Genomic DNA, 8,777 nt, shown 5'->3' on the forward strand with positions numbered 1-8,777 from the left:
CTATATTAACGGTATACTGACAAACAAAATTTGAAAATCTTGGTCATCAAAGTAATGGCACATTTCCAAAATGGGAACAGGGTAAACAACAAACGGTCACATTACCGCACAAGGAAACAAAATATTTCCAGTGTTATCAACATGTCACCAGTAAAACTTTTGGAGACCCTACATTGTGACTATTTTGGTGAGATGCAGTTAGTTTGTTATGTAGAAATGGAAATCATGATCTTCATTGACGATACATCTGGGTAATAATAAGCTATCAATATTACTGTAGTTTTGATGGGGAAAAGGATCAAACATTAAACGCGAGATGTAATAAGAAAAAATACAAACTGCCGAGATATTATAAAAACATGGGAAGGGTTACAAATGAATGGGGACATCGTGATATCTATAAGAGATGTAGTGCATGTATTGAGAGCGCCATCTGAAACAGCGTATTTCCTGTGATTGCAAGTAAAAAGGATTTCTATAGAGAGGTAAGAAAGGTTGTGAGAGACTCACATAACAAGGTATTTTAAGAATAAGTATTAGTATTGAATATTTGTCGGGACACAAAAATTTCAAAGATTTCAAATGAGCTTCTTATACTTTCTTATTATTTCTTATAGATTCACACAATGATATCAATAATTTGGCAAGATAATTGAAGTACACAGATTTTGGTATTACAATATGTACATAGATGGCAATCCAAATTTTGATAAAGTTAAGTCCATTGGTAGGATTCTGATCACACTTGGTAATCCGCAGTGTGGAAGTTGTCCCTTTGCTGGTTGATAACTCAACTGCCGCCCAGGTCTCCGGTATGAGAATATAAAATGAAACTGACCACTGTCCTCCATTGACACGTTGAAAGGTTTATATATGTAATTAAGATCAATGCCACAAAGAGGCGTTATCAGAGGTAAAGTGAGTTAAGTGAGTCTTCTCTGCCATTAAAAGGCGTATGTCCTAAGCCAGGTAACTTAATTGGCTTGGGTAGGTATTACGCTAACAAAACATATACCTGTGGTGAGTTCAAGTGTCATTCCTAATTGCCGTTCACCACCAAAATTTGAACATAAGCTTGAGAACAATTAGTAAAATAGGAATCTATACAGAATGGCAATAATAAACTAGAAATAGGAAAGACGATAAATATCAGGAAATACTCTGTGATTGTACTGTAAATATAATGAGAGTACTATCCGTTTTCTTTTTCTGTGTTATGGATCCATAACATGAAAAGTAAATTCATGTTAATCTTTATATCTATTCTAATCTTCTCAGTCCCGAGGAAATCCACTTTTATTTAAGGACTCTTTCCTCATGGAAATCAATGCGCTGCTGTATCAGTCAATCAAAAGTGAATTAAATTTGCGAAGTCATTTTTACGTTATGGGCTAATCACAGAAAATTTAAACAAATGAAAATTCTTGTTACAAGCAAAATTACACTGTCATTACCAGGAATGAGTTCCTAGCAGCACACCCCGCCAGCTCATCTTATAATGACAAGGGGCGAACCAGTCGTCCTACTCTTAGAAGGCTGACCGTTAAACGGGAATATAAACTATCTACCCATTTTAGAGGCACTGGTATGTTTCGGCCAGGGATAAGGGATACAAATCCTCCCTCACAAGGGTGAAACGCTCAACTAAAGGCCAAAAGTGAGGCAGTTTAAAAGAAGACTAAAGTTGTTTCAAAAGAAGAGAAAAGATAAGTTTCCGAATTAAGACTCCTCTTTCGATCATCAGATGGGAGGTATAATTATTTCACCATATATGTAGAGTAATAAATGGGTCCATACTGCGAAAGTATGGTATAACTCGTTTGTCATATTATAACGCGATATGGAATAAAATGTAAAAAGTAATATCAGGAAAGCACATCAAAAGTTCAAAAACAATTATTTTAACGAACCTGGCTATAAACTGCATCAAATGAACTCGTAATTTATACAAAAATAATGGATGCAAGTTAGTAATATATAAAGCAAAAACGAATGTTTTGTTTTATTATGAAATCAAGTTACGGGGGCTTGTGCTGAAAATACATTTGAGAGGAAATGTAAGATCCAGATCAAACTGTGGAGTGCTCAGTGCAGCCTATAACAATGCTGCAATCTCCGGGAATCAATTTACCGTCTTCGTGTTTTAACAACAATTCGATATCCGTATAGCAATAAATGTTGGAGGAATGAAATAAGATCTTGTTTTGTTGTGAAAAGGTAGTGGATTATATTTCCACAATGAAATATTAATAGAAATATTGTGATTAACGCAAACATTGTTCAGTAAAACTACAAATCGTCGAGATATCGTTAAAATTGGGTTATATATATCTATAAATAGCAAAGGCTACCTAGTATGGATTATGAGGAGTGAGAGATCAAAATATGAGAATGGAATATCTCATTTGACATATTATTACGAAGAATGAAATAAAATTAAAATGCAAGATGAGGAAAACACATTACAACATGTTACATTAAGTTTAATTGTAAAATGTAAACGTTTGGGAAGTATTTCAAAGAGAGGATACTTATGGGGAGGACTGAACTGTGCATTGAGAAAATCCTTCTGGTAGTCGGTAGTCTAATGTCCCGGAGACTTGAAAGACGAGTGAGAATGTTTGTGAGGAGACCGATTATGTGCCATTATTGGATATGAAATGGGACGATTATGGGGAGTGAGAGATCAAAATATGAGAATAGAATAACTCATTTGAAATATCATATCGAGAAATGAGATAAATTGTAAGAAGCAATGCAAGGAAAGCACATCAATTTTTCTCAATGTTTAATAATGATTTTAACTATCTTGGCTATAAACTGAATCATATGAACTCATGATTTATACAAAATAATGGATGCGATTTAGTAATAACATTTTGAAATCTAGTTATGGTTCTTTTCTATAAAAGACATTTGAGCCATAGGAAACTGTTAGGAAGTGTGAGAGGAAATGTAAGATCCAGATCAAACTGTGGAGTGCTCAGTGCAGCCTATGACAATGCTGCAATCTCCGGGAATTAATTTACTGTCTTCGTGTTTTAACAACAATTCGATATCCGTATAGCAATAAATGTTGGAGGAATGAAATAAGATCTTGTTTTGTTGTGAAAAGGTAGTGGATTATATTTCCACAATGAAATATTAATAGAAATATTGTGATTAACGCAAACATTGTTCAGTAAAACTACAAATCGTCGAGATATCGTTAAAATTGGGTTATATATATCTATAAATAGCAAAGGCTACCTAGTATGGATTATGAGGAGTGAGAGATCAAAATATGAGAATGGAATATCTCATTTGACATATTATTACGAAGAATGAAATAAAATTAAAATGCAAGATGAGGAAAACACATTACAACATGTTACATTAAGTTTAATTGTAAAATGTAAACGTTTGGGAAGTATTTCAAAGAGAGGATACTTATGGGGAGGACTGAACTGTGCATTGAGAAAATCCTTCTGGTAGTCGGTAGTCTAATGTCCCGGAGACTTGAAAAACGAGTGAGAATGTTTGTGAGGAGACCGATTATGTGCCATTATTGGATATGAAATGGGACGATTATGGGGAGTGAGAGATCAAAATATGAGAATAGAATAACTCATTTGAAATATCATATCGAGAAATGAGATAAATTGTAAGAAGCAATGCAAGGAAAGCACATCAATTTTTCTCAATGTTTAATAATGATTTTAACTATCTTGGCTATAAACTGAATCATATGAACTCATGATTTATACAAAATAATGGATGCGATTTAGTAATAACATTTTGAAATCTAGTTATGGTTCTTTTCTATAAAAGACATTTGAGCCATAGGAAACTGTTAGGAAGTGTGAGAGGAAATGTAAGATCCAGATCAAACTGTGGAGTGCTCAGTGCAGCCTATGACAATGCTGCAATCTCCGGGAATTAATTTACTGTCTTCGTGTTTTAACAACAATTCGATATCCGTATAGCAATAAATGTTGGAGGAATGAAATAAGATCTTGTTTTGTTGTGAAAAGGTAGTGGATTATATTTCCACAATGAAATATTAATAGAAATATTGTGATTAACGCAAACATTGTTCAGTAAAACTACAAATCGTCGAGATATCGTTAAAATTGGGTTATATATATCTATAAATAGCAAAGGCTACCTAGTATGGATTATGAGGAGTGAGAGATCAAAATATGAGAATGGAATATCTCATTTGACATATTATTACGAAGAATGAAATAAAATTAAAATGCAAGATGAGGAAAACACATTACAACATGTTACATTAAGTTTAATTGTAAAATGTAAACGTTTGGGAAGTATTTCAAAGAGAGGATACTTATGGGGAGGACTGAACTGTGCATTGAGAAAATCCTTCTGGTAGTCGGTAGTCTAATGTCCCGGAGACTTGAAAAACGAGTGAGAATGTTTGTGAGGAGACCGATTATGTGCCATTATTGGATATGAAATGGGACGATTATGGGGAGTGAGAGATCAAAATATGAGAATAGAATAACTCATTTGAAATATCATATCGAGAAATGAGATAAATTGTAAGAAGCAATGCAAGGAAAGCACATCAATTTTTCTCAATGTTTAATAATGATTTTAACTATCTTGGCTATAAACTGAATCATATGAACTCATGATTTATACAAAATAATGGATGCGATTTAGTAATAACATTTTGAAATCTAGTTATGGTTCTTTTCTATAAAAGACATTTGAGCCATAGGAAACTGTTAGGAAGTGTGAGAGGAAATGTAAGATCCAGATCAAACTGTGGAGTGCTCAGTGCAGCCTATGACAATGCTGCAATCTCCGGGAATTAATTTACCGTCTTCGTGTTTTAACAACAATTCGATATCCGTATAGCAATAAATGTTGGAGGAATGAAATAAGATCTTGTTTTGTTGTGAAAAGGTAGTGGATTATATTTCCACAATGAAATATTAATAGAAATATTGTGATTAACGCAAACATTGTTCAGTAAAACTACAAATCGTCGAGATATCGTTAAAATTGGGTTATATATATCTATAAATAGCAAAGGCTACCTAGTATGGATTATGAGGAGTGAGAGATCAAAATATGAGAATGGAATATCTCATTTGACATATTATTACGAAGAATGAAATAAAATTAAAATGCAAGATGAGGAAAACACATTACAACATGTTACATTAAGTTTAATTGTAAAATGTAAACGTTTGGGAAGTATTTCAAAGAGAGGATACTTATGGGGAGGACTGAACTGTGCATTGAGAAAATCCTTCTGGTAGTCGGTAGTCTAATGTCCCGGAGACTTGAAAGACGAGTGAGAATGTTTGTGAGGAGACCGATTATGTGCCATTATTGGATATGAAATGGGACGATTATGGGGAGTGAGAGATCAAAATATGAGAATAGAATAACTCATTTGAAATATCATATCGAGAAATGAGATAAATTGTAAGAAGCAATGCAAGGAAAGCACATCGATTTTTCTCAATGTTTAATAATGATTTTAACTATCTTGGCTATAAACTGAATCATATGAACTCATGATTTATACAAAATAATGGATGCGATTTAGTAATAACATTTTGAAATCTAGTTATGGTTCTTTTCTATAAAAGACATTTGAGCCATAGGAAACTGTTAGGAAGTGTGAGAGGAAATGTAAGATCCAGATCAAACTGTGGAGTGCTCAGTGCAGCCTATGACAATGCTGCAATCTCCGGGAATTAATTTACCGTCTTCGTGTTTTAACAACAATTCGATATCCGTATAGCAATAAATGTTGGAGGAATGAAATAAGATCTTGTTTTGTTGTGAAAAGGTAGTGGATTATATTTCCACAATGAAATATTAATAGAAATATTGTGATTAACGCAAACATTGTTCAGTAAAACTACAAATCGTCGAGATATCGTTAAAATTGGGTTATATATATCTATAAATAGCAAAGGCTACCTAGTATGGATTATGAGGAGTGAGAGATCAAAATATGAGAATGGAATATCTCATTTGACATATTATTACGAAGAATGAAATAAAATTAAAATGCAAGATGAGGAAAACACATTACAACATGTTACATTAAGTTTAATTGTAAAATGTAAACGTTTGGGAAGTATTTCAAAGAGAGGATACTTATGGGGAGGACTGAACTGTGCATTGAGAAAATCCTTCTGGTAGTCGGTAGTCTAATGTCCCGGAGACTTGAAAGACGAGTGAGAATGTTTGTGAGGAGACCGATTATGTGCCATTATTGGATATGAAATGGGACGATTATGGGGAGTGAGAGATCAAAATATGAGAATAGAATAACTCATTTGAAATATCATATCGAGAAATGAGATAAATTGTAAGAAGCAATGCAAGGAAAGCACATCAATTTTTCTCAATGTTTAATAATGATTTTAACTATCTTGGCTATAAACTGAATCATATGAACTCATGATTTATACAAAATAATGGATGCGATTTAGTAATAACATTTTGAAATCTAGTTATGGTTCTTTTCTATAAAAGACATTTGAGCCATAGGAAACTGTTAGGAAGTGTGAGAGGAAATGTAAGATCCAGATCAAACTGTGGAGTGCTCAGTGCAGCCTATGACAATGCTGCAATCTCCGGGAATTAATTTACCGTCTTCGTGTTTTAACAACAATTCGATATCCGTATAGCAATAAATGTTGGAGGAATGAAATAAGATCTTGTTTTGTTGTGAAAAGGTAGTGGATTATATTTCCACAATGAAATATTAATAGAAATATTGTGATTAACGCAAACATTGTTCAGTAAAACTACAAATCGTCGAGATATCGTTAAAATTGGGTTATATATATCTATAAATAGCAAAGGCTACCTAGTATGGATTATGAGGAGTGAGAGATCAAAATATGAGAATGGAATATCTCATTTGACATATTATTACGAAGAATGAAATAAAATTAAAATGCAAGATGAGGAAAACACATTACAACATGTTACATTAAGTTTAATTGTAAAATGTAAACGTTTGGGAAGTATTTCAAAGAGAGCCATAGGAAACTGATAGGAAGTGTGAGAGGAAATGTAAGATCCAGATCAAAATGATGATGATGATGATGATGATGATGATGATGATGATGATGATGATGATGATGTTAGGATGATGATGACGATGGTGATGATGATGAGGAAGAGGAGGTGGAGGAAAAGGAGAAGGAGAAGGAGGATGCGTGAGAATAGGGATAATGATAATGAATGTGAATGATTGTAATGTAGTTTAGTGTATGTTGACAATTAAGGAGATACTGAAGATGAACTTATTGATGTTGGGTGATAATGACAATGGGAAATAATGAATAGTGAGGGTGATAAGTAAGACATGACGTGGTGAGGAGGCCTGTAAGCAGTGGCGTAGCCAGGATCTAAAGTTGGAGGGGGTGGGGGGCAAAAATCTGGTAACGCCGGCGAAGCCGTGCGTCGCGAGCGCCTAAGGCGCGAAGCTTTGGCGAGGGGTCTGGAGGTCCTCCTCCGGAGACCCCTCCCCCAGAAAATTTTGAAAATTTTTCCTGCATTTTGAGCGTATTTTGAAGGAAAAGAACGACACGATAATACTGGGATAAGTCGATATAATGTATTGAAATAAATCAAAGTTAGAAAAGATACAAATGGAAACAAAATAATGTCGGACTACATGTACATAACAATCAATAAGAAATATCAGTAAATGACAACATACATAAACATCAAAAATCAGCATAGACTACTGCTCAGGTAAAAAAAATGTTTGTTTTGTATTGCCATGTATATGTATTACAACTAAAAATTGGAAATAAATATATCAAACTGTGGAGTATACACTGTGGCCTATGGCAATGGTGGTACTAGTATTAATACCTATTTAAATTACCTACACGATTATATCATTCCTTCTTTCAAATTCTCCTTAAGTGTAAATGTATGCTTTCATTTTTTTTAATCTAATGGCGCTAATTCGTTTTTCCCGTCTCATTATAATTTTGGCGAATGCTATCTAAATGTTTTACAGACAAGACACAGACATCGGTGCAGCTCATCGAAAAGTCATTTGTTTCGTGTTAATTAAGATTGTCGATACTTTGACCCATCGTGTGCTTGTGGGCATTTCTGCGAGGATGTTGGTCACTCTTTCCTAGAATGTAAACTATATGACACAGCAAGAATATCGTTTTTACAAAGCATGAACGTGTTAAATGTATATCCTGTGAATTTAGGTTGATTTTTATTTGGTAACGAAAAATCTTTCTGTAGCTACCAATACAGAGGTATTCAGACATGTGCAAATTTGCATAAAATCCAGGAACAGATTTTTAATAACACGTACTAATTGTTAAGCATACATGTATTACGTATGCCTGATCATATGCTATCATGTAAACATTAATATGTACTGGATTAAAGGTGATTGTTCAAGATCAGCATACGTATTGATAAACTTTCAATTACCACTCAGTTATTTCGATTAATACACCCCCATCTCCCCTCCCAAGTTAAACTCACACTTCATGCATTTGATGAAGTCAAACGTCGGGATGTTTCAGAAAAAGACTTAACCGACATGTTACATGATTTTCCAAGCAAAATTAAAATATTTTCTTTTTCTTTTTTTTGTTTTGTTTACTTTTGTAAACGCTATGTGTCAGTGTAAAATTTATTATTATTTCATGTTGCCATAAATTAAAATGATAAATCAAAAGAAAATTGTGCGTATTTGAATTATGAAAAAAGTTCTAAAACGGAAGGTGTGGATTACATTTCTGGTGCACAACGAGCTC

Source organism: Ylistrum balloti, unplaced genomic scaffold (assembly GCF_031769215.1).
Source record: "Ylistrum balloti isolate Yb309-2 unplaced genomic scaffold, AGI_CSIRO_Ybal_v1 Utg371508, whole genome shotgun sequence".
Lineage (NCBI taxonomy): Eukaryota > Metazoa > Mollusca > Bivalvia > Pectinida > Pectinidae > Ylistrum > Ylistrum balloti.